This window comes from Chiloscyllium punctatum, chromosome 16 (assembly GCF_047496795.1).
Source record: "Chiloscyllium punctatum isolate Juve2018m chromosome 16, sChiPun1.3, whole genome shotgun sequence".
Lineage (NCBI taxonomy): Eukaryota > Metazoa > Chordata > Chondrichthyes > Orectolobiformes > Hemiscylliidae > Chiloscyllium > Chiloscyllium punctatum.
The window spans coordinates 96,480,001-96,502,056 of record NC_092754.1 but is presented as its reverse complement, the minus strand read 5'-3'; the positions used below and the strand labels follow the sequence as shown (position 1 = coordinate 96,502,056).

General features: G+C 44.1%; 1 long non-coding RNA gene across 5 annotated transcripts in view; it reads left to right on the top strand.

The window, feature by feature from the left end:
* Window positions 1-13,938: 13,938 nt before the first annotated feature.
* Window positions 13,939-22,056, top strand: part of LOC140487235 (uncharacterized) — a 143,092-nt gene continuing 134,974 nt past the window's right edge. For 4 of the 5 annotated variants that reach the window (XR_011962823.1, XR_011962822.1, XR_011962820.1 and 1 more), the window contains exons 1-4: window positions 13,939-14,002; window positions 14,639-14,745; window positions 17,480-17,562; window positions 20,715-20,801. This is a non-coding gene — a long non-coding RNA (uncharacterized lncRNA). The remainder of the gene's footprint in view (window positions 14,003-14,638; window positions 14,746-17,479; window positions 17,563-20,714; window positions 20,802-22,056) is intronic. The other variant, XR_011962824.1, reaches the window with a different exon arrangement.

Below are 22,056 nucleotides of genomic sequence, written 5' to 3'. Positions count from 1 at the left end.
GAGAACAATCTTACAACCTGAACCACAGCCTAAGCTAAAAATGTTCTCAAAGATCGCATACTCACATGCAGCAAGACCTGGTCAGCATTGAAAATCTGCACAAGTGGCAAGTAACGGCTGTATCACATTTGTGCCTGGCAAAGACCATCTTCAACAAGAGAAAATTTGAGTATCCCTTGTTGACAGTCAACAGCAATATCATTCTTGAATCCTCCATGAGCAGCATTCCGGGGTGTAATATTGATGAGAAACTGAACAGGACAGACCATACAACTGTTGATACAGGATCAGGGCAGAGGCAAAATGTCTTGCAGCGCTCAACTCACCTCCTGACTCCTCACCTTACAAGATGTAAGTCAGGTGTGATATGCAATCCTCTTCACTTGCCTGGTTGAATGCTGCTTCAACGAAGCAAGAAGCAGCACGGTGGCACAGTGGCTAGCACTGCTGCCTCACAGCGTCACAGACCCAGGTACAATTCCAGCCTCAGGTGATTATCTATGTGGAGTTTGCACATTCCCCCAGTGTCTGCGTGGGTTTTCTCCGAGTGCTCCAGTTTCCTCCCACATCTAAAAATGTGCAGGATAGGTGAATTGGCCAAGTTCAGTTGCCCATAGTGTTAGGTGTCAGGGAATGGGTCTGAGTGGGTTTTGCTTCGGCAGGGCAGTGTGGACTTGTTGGGCCGAAGGGTCTGTTTCCACCCTGTAAGTAATCTAAGGTTGTCAACATCTGGGACAAAACATCACTTTTGATTGTCAACAACCTTCACCATTGCCTTTCGTCACCATTGATGTCCAGTAGTAGTAAAGGGTATCATCTCTTGTGTAACATCGTTCTGTATAGGGGGTTGTGCTATCCACCAGTTGGCGAGGTACATTCTGGGCACACTATGTCTCAGGTTACTTTTTGCATTTGATGGTGCTTTTTGTATCTTTCGAGATGATTGGACCATGTGTTTGGGAGGAGGTGTGGAATGGAGAAAGGATGTCTTTCTGAAATTGGATTTGTTTGATCTGAGATTTTACACTGTATGGGCCGCGAAAATATTTGAAAATCATTTCACAGAGAAATAGTTTGAAAGAACCGAAGATCAGTGAGACAAATCAAACATGATATAAAGATCCAACAGAGTCACTAAATTCATTTGGACATGAAGGGAACATGATTATCTGGTATGTCAGTGAGCAAAGGTTTCAAACAACATTGTGTGAAGTCAAGCACCAACACAGACAGACAGAAAGACACACACACATACACGCACACACTCACACATATAAGAATGTGAGTGTTCCAGTGAACTGACTGCAGAAATTATTTAACATTATCCAGTTAACAATCTAAAAACATTCACAGACAGGCAAGCCACAAATCTGTTGTGTTTATGGGAAAGGATTCACCAGATCATCCAACTTGGAGATATGTGTGGAGATGAGCGCCATGTAAATGTCTGGACTGTGAGAAGAATTGCAAATTCGCAGACCAACTGGAGACTCATTGACACAGACATTCTGTGTGATGAGACTTATTTTGTCATCCAGCTTCATGTCACACCAGTGGCTTTACACTGACAAGAGACCTTACCCCTGACTGTGGAGAAAAAAAACTTTAAGATCTGTAAAGGTCTTAAATTCAATAGTCTTTATTTAACATCACCCTGTTCACATGGGGGAGAAGTCATTCAGCTGTTCCATATGTGGGAAAGTATTCACTTGAGGATCGAACAATGCCTTGCTCTTTTATCCTTGATAAGAGACTCATGAATTTTCCCCACCACGGATGTTACACTAACTGATCTATACTTATCCATCTTTTGTCTACCTTCCTTTTTAAACAGCAGTACCACTGTATTCCAATCTGCTGGAACTGCCACAGCGTCCAGCAAATTTGGAAAATTACTGACAGTGCACCTGTTCTATACCCCGCTGTCTCTTTTAGCACCCTGGGTGCACTACACCAGGACCAGGAGACTTGTCTGTCCTTAGCTCCATGAGCTTGCACAACACTAGCGCTCCGTAATAATGTTTGTTTCCAGGTCCTCACCGACTCCACCTCTTTGTCAATCACTGGCATGTTATTAGTGCCTTCCACTGTCAAGACCAATACAAAATACCTGTTCAGTGCCTCAGCCATTTCATCACATCCCATAACTAAATGGCCCTTCTCATCCTCTGAAGGACCAACATTTACCTTAGCCACTCTTTTTCATTAAAGTTTTCATAGAAACATTTGCTATCTGTCTTTAAATTCTGTGATACATCTTTTCTCTCCTGTTCTTTCTTACTGTTCTTTATCGCTCATTTTGTGGCTTTCTTTTGACCTTTAAAGCTTTCCCAAGCTTCCAGTTTCATGCTGTTTTTGAACATTTTGTATGCCTTATCTTTCAATGTGATCGCCTCCCATATTTCCTGAGACATCCAGGGCAGATTTCCCCTGTTCTGCGTGTCTTTCTTTTGAAGTGTAACATACTTTTGCTGAGCACATTGAATCATTTCTTTGGAAGTCCTCCACTGCTCATCAGCTGTATACCATATTTTTTTTGTTTTCAGTCTCCATTAGCCAGGTCCTCCTCATTGTGTTGTTGTCCCCGCTGTACATGCACAGAGCCCTGGTATTGGATTTTAACTTTACACCCTCCATCTGTATTCGAAATCTAACCCTATTGTGATCATTCCTTCCAAGACAATCCCGAACGATGAGGTCATTCATTATTCTTGCCTCATTACACAGGGCCAGATCAAGGAGAGGTTTCTCCCTGTCGCTTCCATTACATACTGTTCAAGAAAACTATCGCGGATACACTCAACGAACTCCTCCTCAAGGCTACCCTGACTGACCTGGTTCGACCATTCAGCATGTAGATCGAAATCCCCCATGATAAGAGCTGGCCCATTTTGACAGCCATTAGTTATTTCTTTGTTTATTGCCCGCCCCAGGGTAAAATTATTATTTGGTGGCCGAGAGACTATACCGAGCAGTGACTGTTTTTCTTACCAGGCGACCCGATTTCCCTAAAGCAGGAACGTTCAGGGGATCTGAAGGGCAGTGGAACAGCTGGAGCAATCACTGTTTTCAGAGTCTGTCACCAATTTTCCTACTTTCATCACCAAGAGTATCAGAGAGCTTGAGGGGTCTGCAAACACCGAGAGGAAAAGGAACCATCAGAAATTGGAAGATTCCCTGGCCCTTCAATGTGACTACCTGAGCTACATCACTATGACTCTGGGACTGGGATAATTCAAGACCATAGCTTGACAGAATCTGGTAATTAAATACAGCACTTCAGGTTGTTCAGTACAAATGTATACCATTAAGATATGGTGGGTATTGAATCCCTTCCATATAACCACTTCATCAAATCCTCCCTGTCAGTATATCCAAAATCTTAACTTTTGTTTATCATCGCCCATTTCCCCAGCTAATATGAACATCTTAATTTCATCTTAGTTATCTAAACCAATTATAAGCCAATAAGCTCCGTCGCATCTCACTTCAACTGCAATTGCTCCATTGCATCATAAATCACTCATTAAATTTTCTGGTAAATGAATCAGCCTATCCTCTCTCAGGACCCTCCCATCCTGCACAATGTGTGATGATCTCTGTTGTGAGTATGCTGATAACACTCAGCCAGGAGGAGGGATAATGTGAGTTTCTGAAATAAAAAGAGAGGGTGCAGGAGGAACCCAATTGACTGGCATGTTTTGGGAGATAGAAATAATGCTCATGTTTAAAGACAATTTCTTACTTTATTTTGATTATTCTTTTCTCTCTGCCTAATAGTGATGGATTTTGGAAGCTTCTTTCTCTGAGGATTGCAAGGAAGGATATACACACAAAAACAGCAAACAAAAGGGAATTATTTGTCTGCCTGATTTCTCTCCTAGACTGACACTGCCTTTATTAAACTTCTTTGAATATTTGAAGACGTTTCACAGACAGGAAACGCCAAACAAACATTTAATCAAAATCTGACATGATCAATCGATTAAGCAGAAGCTGAAAATAATTGGCGTTTGAGTGTTGCATCCTCAGTCATTACCAATCACTGCATATAATTTCGCCATCATATCCTCCCTGACGATCTGTACCAAGGTCTTAGGTGATTGCTGGTGTGTCCCATACCTGGGTGAGGTGTGTTCCAGGTAAAGGAATTTGGGATCTGACAGGATGAACTGGGTTGGGGAGGAGATGGGGTTTGAGTGACAGACCCTGGGAGTATTTGAACCTAGCTCAGTCAGCCATTACACTCACGCCATGCGGGCTGACCGGGGGAGTATCGACCTGTTACTGTTTCTGTCTTCCTGTGAAAGTGTGTGAGTTGGGGTTCACTTTTCCCTTTTTGCCTTTTCTGTCTCTCTCTCTCTCTCTCTAGCTCTCTCTTTCTCTGCTCTCTCCTCTCTCTCCCTCTCTTGTTTTCTCTCTCACACTCTCATTCTCCTGCTCTCTCTTCTCCACCTCTTCTTCACCTCTCTTCTCCCCAACCCTCTTCTCCCTCTCTCTCCTCCCCCCTTCTCTCTCCCCTCACTCTTCTCTCTCCCCTCTTTCTCTTCGCTCTCCCCTCTCCCCGTTCTCTCCTCCCACTCTCTCTTAATCTCTCTCTCATTAGGGTGGCATGGTGGCTCAGTGGTTACCACTGTGCCAGGGATCCTGTTCAAATCTTGCCCCAGGCGACTGTCTGTGTGGAGTGTGCACATTCTCCCCAGTGTCTGCGTGTGTTTCCTCACCCGGTCCAATGGCGTGCAGGTCAGGGTGGACTGGTCATGGGGGAGTTGCCTATAGGGTTAGGTGAACTGGTCAGATGGAGAAAGGTCTGGGTGGGTTAGTCTCCTACCCATCTTCCCACCCCTCTCTATCCCCCAGTCTCCTACTCCCCTCTCCTCTGCCACCCTGCCCGCACCCTTCTTCCAGATTCTCTCCTCACTTTCCTCCCCCTCTTTGCCCGTCCTACCCATCTGCCCTTCTGTCTTTCACCCGATCTCCTCCTCACCCTCCTCCAACTGCTCTGTCCTCCCGAAATCTCCTCGCCACCTCCTTCTGCTCACACCCCTCCCGCTGTCGACTCCTTATCTCCACGCCACCACCTTCTTCCCTCACCTCTTCTCTCCCCGCTAATATCCACCCCACCTCTCCTCCTCCTCGCCCCCACACTTCACCCACTCTCCTCCTCAGCGCTCTGTCACCTTCCGTTGCCCCTGCTGCTCTCTGCCTCATCCTCCCCTCTCTCCTCCCACTCTCACTCATCCCTCTCTCTCTCCTCTCCCTGTCTCTCATCCGCCCCACTCCTTCCTCCCCCTCTCTCCTCCCCCTCTCCTCCCCTCTCTCTCCTCCCCTTTCTGTCCTTCCCACTCTCCTCCCACTCTCTCTCCTCGTTCCTCGCTCTCCTCCCCCTCTCTGTCCTCCCCATCCTCCCCTCTCTCTACTCCATCTCTCTGTCCTCCCCTCTCTCCTCCCACTCTCTCCTACCCCTCGATCTCATCCCCTTGTCTCAATCCACAGATGGATGATAATCACCTGGGAAATATGTGCAGTTTTACGGTTAATAATTGATATTTTCCCAAAGACTGAACAATCCCACCAATCACAAATTGGAGTTTTAGAATAAATACTACTTTATTCGAAATTATTCTTCAATTACGCTTCAGTCTGATGCTTCAATAATTCCTGATCAACGTCAGTAAAAGCAGCTTTAGATAAGGATTGAAATTACAACTTCGGCGTTTTTACACACTGTTAAGTGCCATGCGCTGATCAGTTGCTCCACTGGAGCCGCAGGCAGCAAGCCTATAAAGTGCCCTACTCGTACCTCTGGGACCTTCGACCCGTCTGTTGTACTTTTGCTGTGGTTCTGAAATTAAAGCTAAGGCAGAGAAAAAGGAACTGATATGGACCTGTGACTTTTCCAGCATCAGGTTCAGGAAATGGGTCACAGAAAAATGTTGCGCAGAATAGACTTGATTGAAAACTGGGTTTCCGTGGGTCGCTGCATTGTTTATCTCTGTCACAGGGCTTCTCAATCTGACGGCTTCAATTTGTCACAGAATTCGATTCAACGACACTTCCTTCCGCAAGTTCCTACAGACAACATGAAACATATTGCACTCATCATCAATTTCACCATGGCTACATTCAAGGACATGTTGCACAGTTTTCATGAATACTGAAGATAGAAGAATGTCATGCAAGAGTAATTTGAATTTCATTTTAAATTGTAAAGTGATAAGAATCCAAAGTAAGATAGAAAATGCCCGAAATTCATGCTTATTGCCAGAACTCTCGCCAGGAAAAGGGGAAATCTGTTTCTGAATCGGTAATGTCCACACCGCCGTAAGCTCCATGTGTCCAGCTGTAAATCTGTGTGAAGGAGCATGCAGTCTGACAGAGCGCCGGGGAAAATTCTCCACTGTCTGATCTAAAGCTGCAACAAGAGCTATATATTCCCGCTGTGAGAGCGGTGGGATAAAGGGGAGAACCTTGATATACCGTGTTGTCGATTCACAGAGTCCTCATCATGTTATTGTTTAAAACCCTCTGTCAGAAACAGCACAGACAGAGAGGAATAGGAGGGGCCATTTCACCCGCCCGCGCTACCCCGCCATTTGACATCATTATGGCTGACCGAACACGTCAATGTCTTTTCCCAGCCCAAACTCATCAACCTGTCGCCCAAAGGGAAATAGACACAGAATAAACCGAACAACTCTGTGCAACTATGATCGGGAAATGTGTTTAGAGGCAGTGGGCTTCTGTAATGGGATTTGTGAATGAGCAGATGATTCTTGGCTGATCATGTTTCAAATGATACGATTCCCTCAAAACTCACCACCAAGAAGGTGAGGAATCTTTTCTGGTCACGGACGAGAACTCCAGACGATGGGAACTGATGATGTGTCAGCAGAACAATCATTCATTCAGCTGAAATCTGTACTAAACTCCGATTCCGGTGGGACTCAAACCCACAAACATTGAATCGCTATCTTAACAATGCAGTAGAAGTCGAACACGTCTTTCATTGGGCTGCAGAGCTGTACCAGCCTCCAATTTTTCTGCACCCAACGTTTCGGTGTTCAAGTCTTTAATCAAACTTCTGTTTATCCTCGCCACACTTTCCAGTACCTGGTCCTTATCTGTGCATGTTCGAGATCCTCAAGTGTTCGGCTAAATACTCCTGAAGTGTTTTGATGACTCTTAGCTTTACCACAAGTTCAAACAGTGAGTTCCAGACAAACAACACTCTCAGAATGCAAACATTCTTCCTAAATCTTCTCTGAACATCCTCACTCTAGCTGTCCATCTATGTGCCTGGTCATTAACCCTTTCCATAAGAAGTTTATTACTGTCACACATATCTATTCTCTTTCTGTGCATATTAATCGATTTCTCTCTCAGCTTTCTCCGCTCTCAGATAAAGAGCCCCAGTCGAGCTCATCTATCTTTGCAGTGGTGTGAGTGCAGTGCTTTCAAAGCACAGCAGGTCCGGCAGCATTAGAGCAGCAGGATATTTGATGTGTCGGGCATAAGCCCTTCATCAGGATTGAGACTTTTGAGTAGAGGTAGAGTGAGGCGAATGGGGTTGGTAGTCAGGTATCTTGGAAAGCGATATATAGATGAAGGTGATGGAGAATGTGATAGTTCAGATGGGGGCTTGATGGCAGGGTCCAGAGAGCATTGTCTCGTTGGAGGTTTTGGACTGTGATAATGTGGGGGGAGGTGAAATGAGGAAGCTGTTGAAATACACATTTATCCCAAGTGGTTGCAGGGTCCGAAGGTGGACTATGAGACGTTGTTCCTCCAGGCATCGGCTGGTAATGGAATGTCGGTGGCTTGTGCCCGAAACATCAATTCTCCTGATCCTCAGATGTTGTCTGACGTTCTGTGCTTTTCCAACACAACACTCTCGACTCTGAGCTCCAATACCCGCAGCCCTCACTTTCGCTTATCTTCACAGGGAGAATGGTCGAGCTCAGGCACCACATTGGTAAATATCCTCTGGCCACCCTCCCGTGCAAACACACGTTTCCTGAAGGCTGGCGATCAGAACAGGATAAAGTTATCAAAAGAAAAGCAGAAATATCGGAACAAAATCAGCAGGTTTAGTGCATCTGGGGAGAGGTTTTCGAGCCAAACGATCCACCTCAGGGACGAATGGTAAGTGTCGGTGGGGCACGAACGTAAAAGAAGGTGGACAGGGTCTAAAAAGATTGAACTCGATGTTGGGTACGGAAAATTGCACGGTGTCTCAGTAGGAAATGACGTACCACTCTTCCAACTCATGCTGTGCTATGTGGAGCTCTGCAGCAGACCAAACTGAAATGGAGGCATGGAAACACAGTGGGATAACATGAAACTAGAAGCTCAGGCTCTTTCTTTGCTTGCAGACAGAACGTAGGTGTACACACGTTTATCAGCCGCTCAGTTTTTCTCTCCCTCTTCCAGATGATATCACATTGTGACCTTGAAATGTAGTTTGCTAAATTGAGTGATGGGCAGAGAAATCATTGGAACCTTCCACAGTGAGGAGAGACATCGGAAACGGGAAGCATTACACCTTCTTGGATTTCGTGGAATGGTGACATATGGGGAAGTGCTGGGGTTCAAAGACAATGGTGTACAGAGAGAAACCGTCCTGCATATTGCTGGTAATCAGTGGTACCAACTAGTGGGAAATGGGCAGTGGAATGAATATCTTCCTGAGCTTCCTGCTATAAGTAAACACCTCACTACGGAGCAGAACTCTCTCATGATTTTAATTCCAACACAGACACTAGATACAGCTTACGGAAGTCACGTGTTTGCACTGTCACTGTCAGTCTGTCAACCCGGGAGCAGTGAGCAGTAGTTCTCCCCCATGCTGATTCAGACAGCGTAGTTCTTCCTGTGACATATCCCTTCGAGAATGGAAGGACAATAACCCGTACTTTGAACGGAGTATCTGTATGGTTCATTAACAATCGCTTAACTATCCGAAGTCCTTTTCAAATCACTTGACCCATAGCCTTGTATGTCTTGGCATCACAAATTCACATTTGAACACTTTGGAAAGTTATGTGGATTTCTGTGTTTCCTGGCCTTGCATATACTGTGTTCCAGATTACAACCACCCACTGTTTGAATATGTATGTCCACGCATTCACTGTAATCTTTCCGCCTCATCTTAAATCGATGTTGTCCTGTGATCGAAATCTCCATCAAAGTGAAATATGTATTTCACTCTAAGCTATCCGCATCCCTCCGTATTTTGTACATCTTAATCATGCCCCCCACCTCAATCTCCTCTGCTCTAAGAAAAACAACTCCAGTTTATCCAATCTGTTTTCTTCAGCCCAGACAATTTCCTGGCAAATCTCCCCTGCAACGTTTCCAGTGCTGTCACATCCCTGCTATAAAGTGAATTGCATAACTACACACAGTAGTCTCGCTAGAGCCGAATGAACAAGTGAAATAAATGATGCGGAAGTCCACAGAAACTGGTGTTTTTTGAATAAAATTTATTTTCCTCAATGTTGCCCTGTGCCCTTTTCCTGAGCCTGATGCTTCAATAATCGCTGGACCATGTCAGTAAAAGCTGCGCCATGAACATTGATCTCACAACCGCGATATCGAAATAAATCAACTGGTTTGAAGGTCCCGATGGTCAGCCTTGGTCACCCAGCAACAGTGAGTGCAGCAACACAGACTGAAAGGGGTCAATGTGAAAGTGATTGTAAGGGAAATGGGAGGGGGAACTTAAAGGAAGTAAGTGATTGCGGGAGGGAGGGAATTCTCCGAGAATGGGTGAGTCTGAATCCTGATATATGACTCGCAAAGATGTGTGTGAGAGAGGGGGGTGGGGGGTGGGGGGTGGGGGGGGGGGGGGGGGAGGTTGATGGAAAAAAATCATAATCTCGGAGAATGCTTTCATGTAAAATCAACGAATGTGTTTCTTCGGCATGAGTCACAAGGATTAAAATGTAGTGTCTCGGATTTGAACGAGTTTACTGCGGCCACAATGCAGAATATTTTTAACATTCAAACCATCACTGAGTCATGCAGAGACACGCGTTTAAAAACAGCAATCATTACAGTGACAGAGGATATGTTAGGAAGAGGAGCAGATGTATAACAGGAATATTAGGCGAGGGATAGCAGACATGTGGGACCTCAGAATTAGCTGAATTTTTAATTCGATATCCCCAGACTTTGTGTTGGTTCCATCGAGGATTGCCAGTTGAAGACTGAGTTTGATAGATTTCCAGAAACAAAATTTTCAGGGCAGAGTGCGGGATATTGGTGCAATGTGTGTTTAAATAACAATGAGTTTTAAAACGGTTGCTTCACCAACTTCCCAACACAAGGAGGTACCCATTGCTGCAGTCAGTCACATAACCCGTGTTCCGAGAACAGTAATCAGACAAACTTCGTGGCACAGCCGCGAATACCAAACCGGAATTGGCGGTGGAAATTAGCACGTCAAGCTATTCTATGGCAGCAGTGACATGATTGGTAAAGCCACCATCATAGAGTCATAGAGATGTACAGCATGGAAACAGACTCTTCGGTTCACCTGTCCATGCCTACCAGATATTACAACCCAATCAGTCCCAGCTGCCAGCACCCGGACGATGTCCCTCCAAACCCTTCCTATTCATATAACCAACCAAATGCCTTTGAAATGTTGTAATTGTACCACATCCACCTATTTATCTAGCAGCTTATTCCATACACGCACCACCCTCTGTATGAAAAAGTTACCCCTTAGGTCTCTTCTATAACATTCCCTTCTCAACCTAAATCTATGCCCTCTCGTTCTGTCCTCCCCAACCCCAGGGAAAAGACTTTGACTATTTCTCCAAGCGCGTGAAATGCTGAGGCTGGGAGTGTTTCTGGTCAAAGGCGAGGTAGAAGGGCATATTGGTCTCAACTTATTATATTATTAAGAATCAGCAGCAGCATTAACCTGCATTGAGAATTGGCTCAGAGGAAGCGTGTTCGAGCCTTAAGTGAGAGGTCGAATATTGAAAGTATTCTAAGAGATTTTCCTTAACAAAGCGGTATTTTGTTACTTTGACAGGAAGAACTGCTTTTGCTCATATTGTCTCCACACCAGTCTCTTGCCCCAGTAAACACTCCAATCCAGCGTACATTGCTTCCATTCCAACACTGAAACGCCTCATATTCTCTCTACATCTGGGATCATCATTAATGGAGATGGAGAGGTCCAGGAAGGAGAGGGAGGTGTCAGATATGGTCCAGGTAAATTTAAGGTCAGGGTGGAATGTGTTGGTGAAGTTGCTCAACTTCCTCGCTGGAGCATGAGGTGGCGCCAATGCACTCATCAATGTAGTGGAGGAAGAGGTGGGGAGTGGTGCCAGTGTAATTACGGAAGATCAACTACTCTACGTAGTCAACAAAGAGACAGGCATAGCTGGGGCCCATACGTATGCCCACGATTATCAGTTTATTTTACTTTATCAGCACTTGAAATACTGACATTTTTTTCTCCCAACATTGGTTAAAGAAATCATAAGTTCATTCATCCAAGTTAATTTTGTAATCTTTCACAAAGAAACAAGTGAGAATAACATATAGCTGAGTGCAAAACAAAATACTGCAGCTGTGCGATATCTGGGAACACGCTAAAACTGAGACACTGATACTGCACAAGTTTGTCAGCACGGTTTCAATTACTGACAATAATTTAGACTTCACATAGTTAAGGTAAATGTGAGATATCTGAATTTCATGAATTGGTTCCTATTGCACTTTGAGATTAAACCAAGAATTAGTTTTGTTGATCAAAGGAGAAAGTGATGACCAAAGAAGCTGGACATCAGAGTCGAAAAGTGTCATGCTGGAAAAGCACAGCAAGTCAGGCAGCATCCGAGAAGCAGGAGAGTTGATGTTTCGGGCATAAGCCCTTCATCAAGAATCACAAGCTTCAGAAAAATAACTGGCATAGATTTATGCCAATACATATGTAGAAGGGTCAGAGCTTGTTAGTATCAGATTAGAGACTAATTTCAGATTTGGTACCATTCAGTGCAACATTTCAGTATGATACTTATATATGTTCCTAAAAGAGAAGTTGTCTAAAATTACAAGCTCTAGAATGATTATACAATTAAACCTGGAAATAAAGCTGGTGAACAAGAATGGCAAAGTGAAGTACCATCAGTATCACCTTGGGCAGTGTCAAGTAAGAATTTGACAACAGACTTGTCACTTTGGTGTAACCTGCAGTCTGGCCAAATTGCAGCAAAAATCTGTTCAATTTTATCTGCAAACTATTGAATGCAAAATCCTCCTTGCACACTAATGAGGCAGCATTTTGTGATGTCATTTTTAAAATATATTATTTTCAAAGTTCCTCACAATTAAGAGTGATCACTTGGTGCTGTCTGCATAACACAGTATGAAAAGGAACTAACAAAAAAAAATATAACCCCAATTCAGAGTCACTAATTCATTGATATTGCATGGATCCAGCATTTATAAGTAATCAGTTTTTAAAAATAAATACAGATACATTTACTAACTATATTGGAGTACAGTCAAGTTTCTTACTGAACAGTGACAGGATTGGACAGAGTCTGCATGGATTTAAGAGAGGGGAATCATACTTAGCAAATTTACTGAAATAATCTACAGAGTCAAATATTAAACAAAGAAATCGCAGGATATTTAGACAAGCTTATCATTAAACATGGTAGACTGGGTTTTGTGAAAGAGAAACTATATTTGACAAATTTACGACAGTTCATTGAGGAGATAACAAGCAGGGCTGATAAAGGGCAATCCAATGATGCTCTGTATTTGGATTTTAAAAATGTAAATGATGAGGTGCTACATAAAAGTTAATTGCACAATTTAGGAGCTCATGGTATCGGCGTAATGTATTAGTATGGACTGAGGATTGGTTAACCACACTGGCTGTTGCTGAGTCCTCACTTGGAGTACTGTATACAATGATAGCTCCCATATTTAATAAAGAATAAACTAACATCGGAGACCATTCAAAAAAGATTCACTTAGCTGCTTTGAGGAGGAAAGGGTTGACCTATCAAGAATAGATAAGCAGGAGTGAGATTATGGAAACAAGATTCTGAGGAGCTTGACAGGGTAGATGTTGACTAGATCTTTTAGCACCAGTGAAGTCTCAAACCAGGGGACATTACATCAGGGAACATTCATTTTAGAAAAAGTAAAGATTTTTTTTCTCAGTGAATGGCTAGAATTTTCTTGCCCAAAAAATTGTGAAAGTTAAATGTGGGAGGGGAATGGTTGCGTTACTCTTTGGAGGGTTGTTCTGGCTTGTTAGGCTGAAAGGTCTGTTTCCACATAGTAGGGAATCTGTGATTCTACCTCAAATTATTTTAAAAGAGGGCAGATATACTTTTGAAATATTGAGCAGTTGAGGGCTATGCGGATCAAGCATAAAAGAGGTGTTGAGGTCTGGGTTGGCCAAGCCATGATCTGATAGAATGGGGAAACAAGCTGGAGGGGATGAATGCCCTACTCCTGCTCCAATTCCTTGAGCCTCCGTTTAATTTTTTTTTTGTTTCCAAAGAAGAGCGTGATACAATGTGCTAAAGATCTCAGATGTTGTGAAAAGCAGTGAAAATGGGGTGTTTATGTACTGATTCAGATGGCATTGATTCATCAATCACAGCTATACAGTCATGAGTAGGAAAGCAATTCCCTCTATGAATAAAGGAAATCTACTGCAGAGCTCACACAAAGGGAACTCTTACCCTCAGTAAACTCTCCCATCACATTACCCAACACATCAGTTAAGCGGGACGCACTGCGCATGCTCTCGCCAACAAAGTGACCCGCAGGTGATTGATGTCAGAACTGGACCAATGAAAGGTCGGTGGGCAGATCTGGAGGACCTAGTGGGATGTTGGTCCTCCAACCAATCAAAGTGAATGAAGGGCGGAGCTAAACTAAGCCATGTGATCACCCTCACGCGCAGCGTAGAGTCGTTGTAATGAATGCTCGGGAAGTTATGGAGAGAAAGGATACGGTAAGGAAAGAAATAAACAGGGAAACGGGAGAAAAACTGTGTTGCTATGAGCGGAGAGGTTTTACAAACAAATTGTGCACGTCGGAAAACACATTTGAACGTCCCAGTCCCGTGTTTGCAGTAAATTAGGAATGGCCTCGGCGCGATTGCAGGCCTGAGTGAGCGCCGCCATCTTTATTCGGGACAACGTTTCACTAGACACGTGCGGAGCCGCCATCTTTGTAGGGGGCAAGGTGCGGCCAGGCGCATGTGCAGCCTATCTCTAGTTCAGAGTCGTTGGGATCATAGCAGCCCATACTGCTCTGATTCACCTCTGGGCTCCCTCATGACCACTTTGTCAATATCTAGCTTCCTCAGTCTCGAACTATGGGTGTATTTTTTGTCTGTTTGCTACTGTATTATTACTTTTATAGACCCTTTGTAAATGAGTTTTTCACTGCTGCCCAGCCCCTGACCATGTACTGCTCTATTATCAGATTACTTTTTTCTTGAATATTTTTGACAGTTAAGAATTCTTTTTTCCAACAAGCAAGTGTATTTTCCTTCCATTTCTGACTATCAAATTCTGCACCATTTTCATTCCCTGTAATCCATTTTGCACTCCCTGAAACATCAACTGTGTTTCTCCTTCCACAGATACCAGTGATTAATGCCAAAGCCCTGTTGCTTGTGGAGAGGGTGATGTTTGACTTTCTTGTACAGCTGCAGTTTGTGTGGTGAAGGTGCTCCTACAATGTGGTTGGGTAAGTGGCATTATAGATTATTCATTCAGCAACAGTGATGATTTGAAAATAATGTCCAAATCAACAACAGTTTGTATTTTTATTATCATGCTTATAATTTCACAAAAATGCTATTGAGAACTTTAGACATAAGGCCAGAGATGGAGATATTAGGTCAGATGACCAAAAGCATTGCCAAAAAGCAGGTTTTGAGGGATGTCTGAAAGGTGGAAAGCAGACCTGAGAGGTTTTGGCTGCGAATTTCAGGCCATGCTGCTTCAGCAACTGTGGAAACAGCCACACAGGTGAAGTAATGAATTAACAAATGGTTGGGAGACTCAAAGAAAATAGGTTGTCGAGGTCTCAAAGTGTGTGTGGTGCAGGGAGCTAGGGATTATCACAGCCAGGAATTAAATCAAGTGTGAGAATTTTAAATTGAGGGATATTGGCCAGGTGAGACTAGATTGGGTTGGGGTATCTGGTCGGCATGGATGGGTTGGACTGAAGGGTCTGTTTCCTTGCAGTACCTCTCTATGGCTGTATGCTGTTGATTATAATTAGGAGCCTTTTGATAAATCAACAAGCAGAGATTTTGACTTTCTTGATATTACAGGGAGGTTGAATGTGGGAAGCTGGCCAGGAGTGTGTTTGGAAAATGAAGTCTGGAGATAACGCACGTTAGATGAGAGTTTTAGTAAATGAGCAGAGATGAGGGTGGAATCAGCTAGAATTAGTGATCTTGGAGTGGGACTGGGCTGTCACCCTCACCTCGCCTCTGGGATTCAGCTGGTGGCCAGATTGTGAATCAGGGCAGTAACACAATCGGGAGCTGAGTGGCCCTGGTGGAGCCTAAAATGAGTGTCACTCAGCTGGCTGTTGCTGAGCAGCTGCTGCTTGGTAGCCCTGTTGATGACACCTTCCATCACTTTACTGCTGATCGAGTGTGGACTGTTAGAGGGAAATTGGCTGGGTTGGGTTGCACTGTGTTTTTGTGTTGAACATCCCTGGGCAATGTTCCACATTGTCAATAGGTGCCAGTGCTGGAGTGGTACTTGGCTTGGTGGGTGGCAAGTTCTGGAGCACAAGCCATCAGTATTATTGCCAGAATATTTGCAGGGCTCGTAGCCTTTGCACTACTGAACCATTTCTTGATGTTATTCAAACTGAATCGAACTGGCTTAAAACTCACATCTGTGATGTTAGAAACCACTGGAGAATGCTAAAATGGATCATCCCACTTTGCACTTCTGGCTAAAGATTGCTGCAAATGCCGTCATCTTATCTGGTGCGTGGATGTGTGAGGCCCCTCCATCAGTAAGGGTGGGGATATCTGTGATGCTTCCTCCAGTGAGTTATTTAATTGTCCATCACTGTTCACAACTGGGTGTGGCAGAACTGCAGAGCTCCGATCTGTTCCATTGGATGTAGGATCACTTAGCTCTATCATTTGCTACTGATGCTGTTTGATGTGCAGATAGTCCTGTTTGATACCTTCAACAGGTTGGCACTTCATTTTTAGGTCTGCCTGGTGCTGCTCATGGCATGCCCTCCTTTCCTGTCCATTGTGATGGGTGAGAGCGGGATTTACAAACCCATGAGATTACAGATCTGCTGCTGTTGATGTCCCACAGTGCCTTAGAGATACCCAGTTTGAGATCCTACAGCTCTTCAAAGTCTGTCCCATTTAGAACGGTGATAGTGCCATTCAACGCAATGGAGGTTTTTCTCAACTTTAAGGCAAGACTTTGTCTCCAAAAGGAATGTGTGATGGTCGCTCGTACTGATACTGTCATGGCCAGATGTATCTGCCGCTGGTCAATTCATAACAATGAGATCAAGTATGTTTTACACTCTTATTGGTTCCCTCACCACCCACTGCAGACTCAATTGAGCAGCTATATCCTTTAGGACCTGGCCAGCTCAGTCAGTAATTCTGTTGCAGAGTTAGTCTCGATTGTGGACATTGAAATCCTGTAACCAGAGTAAGTTTGACTCCATTTTATTGCCTCAGTGCTTCCTCCAAATGTTGTTCAACATGAAGCAGAAGTGATTCATCAGCCAAGGGAGGACGGGACATGGTAATCAGCAGGAGCCATGAGATTTCCTGGTCTCCGGAGCCAATGCTGTGTACTCCCAGGGCAAATCCTCCCTGTCTGTACACCACTGTGCCACCACCTCTGCCTGATCTGTCCTGTCAGTGGGACAGGACATATCCAGAGATTTTACTAGAAAGTGAAGACTGCAGATGCTGGAGATCAGAGTCAAGAGTCTGGTGCTGGAAAAGCACAGCAGGTCAGGCTGATGAAGGGCTTAGGCTCGAAACATCGATTCTCCTGCTCCTCGGATGCTGCCTGATTGTTGTGCTTTTCCAGCACCACACTCTCGATATCTATGGATGGTGATAGTGGTGTCTGGCCATTATCTGTAAAGGATGATTCTGTGAGTATGACTATGTCAGGCTGTTCCTTGACTAGTCTGTGAGACAGCTCTCCATGTTTTGGCACCAAAATCCATATGTTAGTGAGGAGGAGGTTGCACCATCGAGAGAGCTGATTCTGTGGTTGTAATTTCTGGTGCCTTGTTAGTTGCCAACTGGTCCATCCAGTTTCATTCCTGTGTTGAGACTTTGCAGTGATTAATACAGTGAGTAGCTGGCTGGGCCGCTGTCAGGTTGGCAGGATTTGTTTCGCCATTGACAATGGTTTCATGGAGATCAGGACATTCCTAATACGTTGTTTTTTTTTCTTGAATTCAGATTGCACCATCTGCCAAGATGGGATTCGAACCAGGACTTCAGTCGTTTGTTTTAATATTCTGGATAAAACCTAAATACATCAGGTTTGTTCACTCATTTTAAATATCACTAACCCTGGTTTTGTTTCTTTGTAAAACACTGTCCATCATCCTGTCTCCTCCATCCTCCCCTCCAACAACGAGTGAGGAGCACATGGAGTTTCTCTGTCACTAAGACTGAGATAATCCGATCTGCTGTTTCTCTCCCTCCCGCTAGCCCACTGAACCCAACTGCCTCACGTGGTGTTCCTGGTTTTTGTCCTAAACCTGCATCTTTCTCCAGTCTCTTGTCAAGCCTTATCAGAGCTCACCTTGACCCTTTACCCTAATCTCGCTAAACTCACTTTCCAACTCACTTTCCAACTCTCTTTCCTCCGCTGCCGCCTCATCACTCCCCCTCGCCAATTCATAGATATTGTTCCTTGTTCCGTCTGTTGGTCTTTTGTGGTTATGTCCTTCTCTCCCATTCTGTGAAAAACTAATATTTGACCTCAAGGTTGTTGGAAAATCCTGCTCCATCTCCATTCTCCCTTTCCTTTCTGAATTCCTTGCATTTGGTGTCCCTCAACGATCTATCCTTGGTCTCTCCTGTATCTCACGTACATAGTGCCAGGAGGTGATATCATCCAAACACAGTGTTAGGTTTGACATGTACACTGACGATGCCCAGCTCTCCCTCCCCATCATCCCTCTCCATTACTCCACTGTTACTCAGTTATCAAACTGCTTATCACATTCCCACTACTCGATTAGCTGCAATTTCCTCCAATGAAACATTGTCATGGTTAAACCCATTGCCTTACCTTTACCTTTCTGCTGAGCCCCTCCCTCCCACTGGGAACTCTCTGAGGCAGAACGACACTCTTCACAATATTGCTGTTCTATCTGACCCCAAGGTGATCTTCTGATCAGACATCCACACAATCACAACACCAGGAATTCCAATCTCTTAAATGTTGCTTTTCTCCACCTAACCCCAGCTCTATTGCTACTGAAACCCCTTACCCATGTCTGTGTTGCTTTAAACTTGAATCCAAAATAGAACCCTTGATTCTGTGACTCAGAATCTGGTTTCAGACTCCCCTCTCAGTATTTACCCTCAGACACATCCTCTCAATATTTATCCTGCCAAACCCCTTAAGAATCCCATCTGTCTCAATAAGATCACCTCTCTTTCTCCAAAATCCAGTGAGTAGAGTCCCAACCTTTTCAGCCTTTATTTAAACGATAATCCCTCCAAACCAGGGATCATCTCATTGAATCTTCCCTGAAATGCCTCCAATAAAGTGACACATTTCCTTATCTAAAGGGACCAAACCTGCTCTCATTACTGAAGATATGGTGGTCTCACCAGCACTTCCACACGTTACTCTCAGGTATATACTCCAAACTCTAATACTGAAAAACTTTGAAGCAAAACATTCCATTCCCCTTCCTGATTCCCTGTTGTAAGTGTGTGATAGCTTTCTGTGTTTCCTGAACAATTATCCTTGGTCCCTTTGTGGTGCAGCTTTCTACAGTTTCCACCATTTAAGTAGTACTTTGTGCTTTTATTATCTCCTCCAAAATGTGCAACTTCCCATTTTTCCCAAGTTACTCCCCATCTGGCAACTTGTTGCTCCCTTCTCCTGTGTATCTCTCTCTTTTCATAATCCTCTTAGACCTTTACAGTTATGCCTTTTCTAGGAGATATCCCCCCTTCCCATTCTTCCAAACATTTACTGGGAGCAGTGGGAAGCAGACAGAGTTGCTATCTTTTTAGGGATACGCTTTGGAGTGATTGGGAGGATCTTCCTACCCATTGGTCAGAATGGAGACAACTTGCCCATCATTAGGCATTAGCCTTTCACACCCGTGTCTTATTGATGAGGCAAAGCGGCAGCACAGAATGAAAGAAAAGAAAGTAATTCTTGTTCCCCATATCTCACTGACGCTTGGATCATTTTCTCCAATGTGTCAAAGAACTGCTGTGTTCAGTCACATGAGATCTCAAGTTGGAATCTCCTAGAAACCCACAGATTTCCCCCTGAGTTTACTGCTGATGTCCTCAAGGGTAATATGTACAGTAATCCTGGGCCACGAGGAGGGGATGCTGTGAGTTTCTAACTTGAACTGATAGTGACAGATTTTATAAACTTGTATTACAGGATATTACAGGTGGACATTCAGTTGGTAATCTCAGTAAATATTCTGCTAAACTCTAATTGAATTACTCAGTATATCAGGATCTGGATATTCGCATTGTGTGTGTGAGTATTGTGTTCCAGATCAATTCATTTGCTGCTTAAGAATTCTCCTTTGAATCATCGCATTCTCTCAAAAGGTCTCCCCAAACCTTCAATGTGTCATGTAATCCTTTTATGATGACCGAATGAGTGTAAGGCTTATTATTCGAATGTGTAATTTTTGTATAAGGATGTCTCAGAGAGGGAGCAGAATATTCTTAAAGGGGAGAATAACCATTTTGAGGGGAGGCTGTTGTTTATTGGTATCAATGACATAGGAATCGAAGAGTTCACATTATTGGTTCATTGGAATCTCTTGTGGGGTAGAATTGACCTCCATCAGAAGGATGGATTGTACTGGCACTGGAAGGGAACAGTTGCTAGTGCTATTCAGGAGGCATTAAACCAGTGAAGGAATGTGGGTAAACTCAGAGAGAGAGTGAGGGAAGAGCTCAGTCTGACGCTGGTACAGTTCAGACGTCAAACAGCCAAGGCAGACAAGGGCAAGGCACAGAATGAGCAGTTACTCTGCATTTATTTCAATGAAGGAGGCTCGATAGGTCGGGCAGAGGAGCTCAGGGTATGGTTTTGAACATCGCACTGGGATATTATAGCAATTACAGAGGCATGACTTAATGATGGATAGGACCAGCAGCTTAATGTTCCAGTGTATAGATGCTATAGCAAAGATAGAAAGGGGGCAACAGAGCAGGGGGAGTGGTATTTTTGATAAGGGATAACATTACAGCTGGGCTTCAATAAGGTATTCCTGGGAGTACATCCAGGCAGGTTATACAGGTGGAACTGAGAAATAAGAAAGGGATGATCTCCTTATTGGGATGGTACTATTGACCCCTACCCCCCCACTTCCCCAATAGTCAGCAGGGAGTTGAGAAGCAAATTTACTAAGAGATCACTTATCTGTAAATATAGTATGGTTGTGTACAAGACTTCTTTGTTATTCATTCACAGGATGAGGGTGTCACTGGCTGGGCCCAAAGGGCAGTAAAGAGTCAACCACATTGCTGTAGGTCTGGAGTCACATGTAGGCCAGACCAGGTAAGGATGGCAGATTCCTTCCCTGAAGGATATTAGCGAATCTGATGAGGTTTCTTTTCGCAATAATCAACAATGGATTCATGCTCTTTAATAGATTCTTAATTCCAAATTTTTATTGAATTCACATTCCACTGTCTGCCATGACGGGATCCAAACCCTGGGCCCCAGAACGTTACCTGGGTGTCTGGATTATCCATCTAGTGATAATCTCACTCGGCCATTTGGCAGGGTGAGTGACTGAGGTATCCGTGGTGCAGCACATCAGCACCAAAGATCCCATGGTCTCTGCGGAAGATAGAAAGGGCTGGGGAGGGAGCTATATCCCTGGTGGTGGGGTCTGACTGTAGGTAGCGGACATAGCAGAGGTTAATGGAGATTAGTGGGTGGCAGGTGAGGACCGGGGGATTATATTCTTATTGTGGTTGGAGGGGTGGGGGGAAGGCGGAGATACAGGAAGTGGAGGATATGCGTTGGAGTGCATTGTTGATCAAGTGGGAGGGAAATGTGGTCCTTGAAAGAGGAAACCTTTCTGGGATGTCCTGGAGTGGAATTGCTTTTCCTGAGAGCAGATATGGCAGAGGGGGAGGAATTGGGAGTACAGGATCACGTTTTTACAGGAATATACTCAAGGATAATCAGGAGAGCAAAAAGGGGACTTGAAATATCTCTAGGAAATAGTTTAAGGAGAATCCAAAGAGATTCTACAAATACATTTAAGGATAAAATAATAACCAGACAGAGAATAGGACCCCTTAACGATCAACAAGGCCATCTATGGAACAACAGGAGGTGGGAGAAATACAATGCTATTCTATTCTGGAGAGTTTGGAGAAATAAATAGTGATAACTTGAAAAGTGTCTATATTACAGAGGAGGAAGTACTGGAAGTCTTAAACAGTAGCAAGGTGGATAAATCCCTGGGACCTGATCAGGTGTATCGCAGAAATTTGTGGAAAGCTAGAAAGGTGATGGCCCCTCCCTGAGGTATTTATATCATTGTTTGTGACAGGTGAGGTGCTGGAAGATGAGTGCCATTATTTTTAAAATGTGGTAAGGAAAGGCCAGGGAACAAGAGAACAGTCAACCTAACGTCAGTGGTAGGTAAGTTGTTGGAAGGGATTCTGAGGGACTGGATTTACATGTATTTGGAAAGACGAGGATTGATTAAGGATAGTCAACATGACTTTGTGTGTGGGAAATTCTCTCTTTCTAACTTGATTGAGTTTGTTTTTGAAGATGTGACAAAGATGATTGA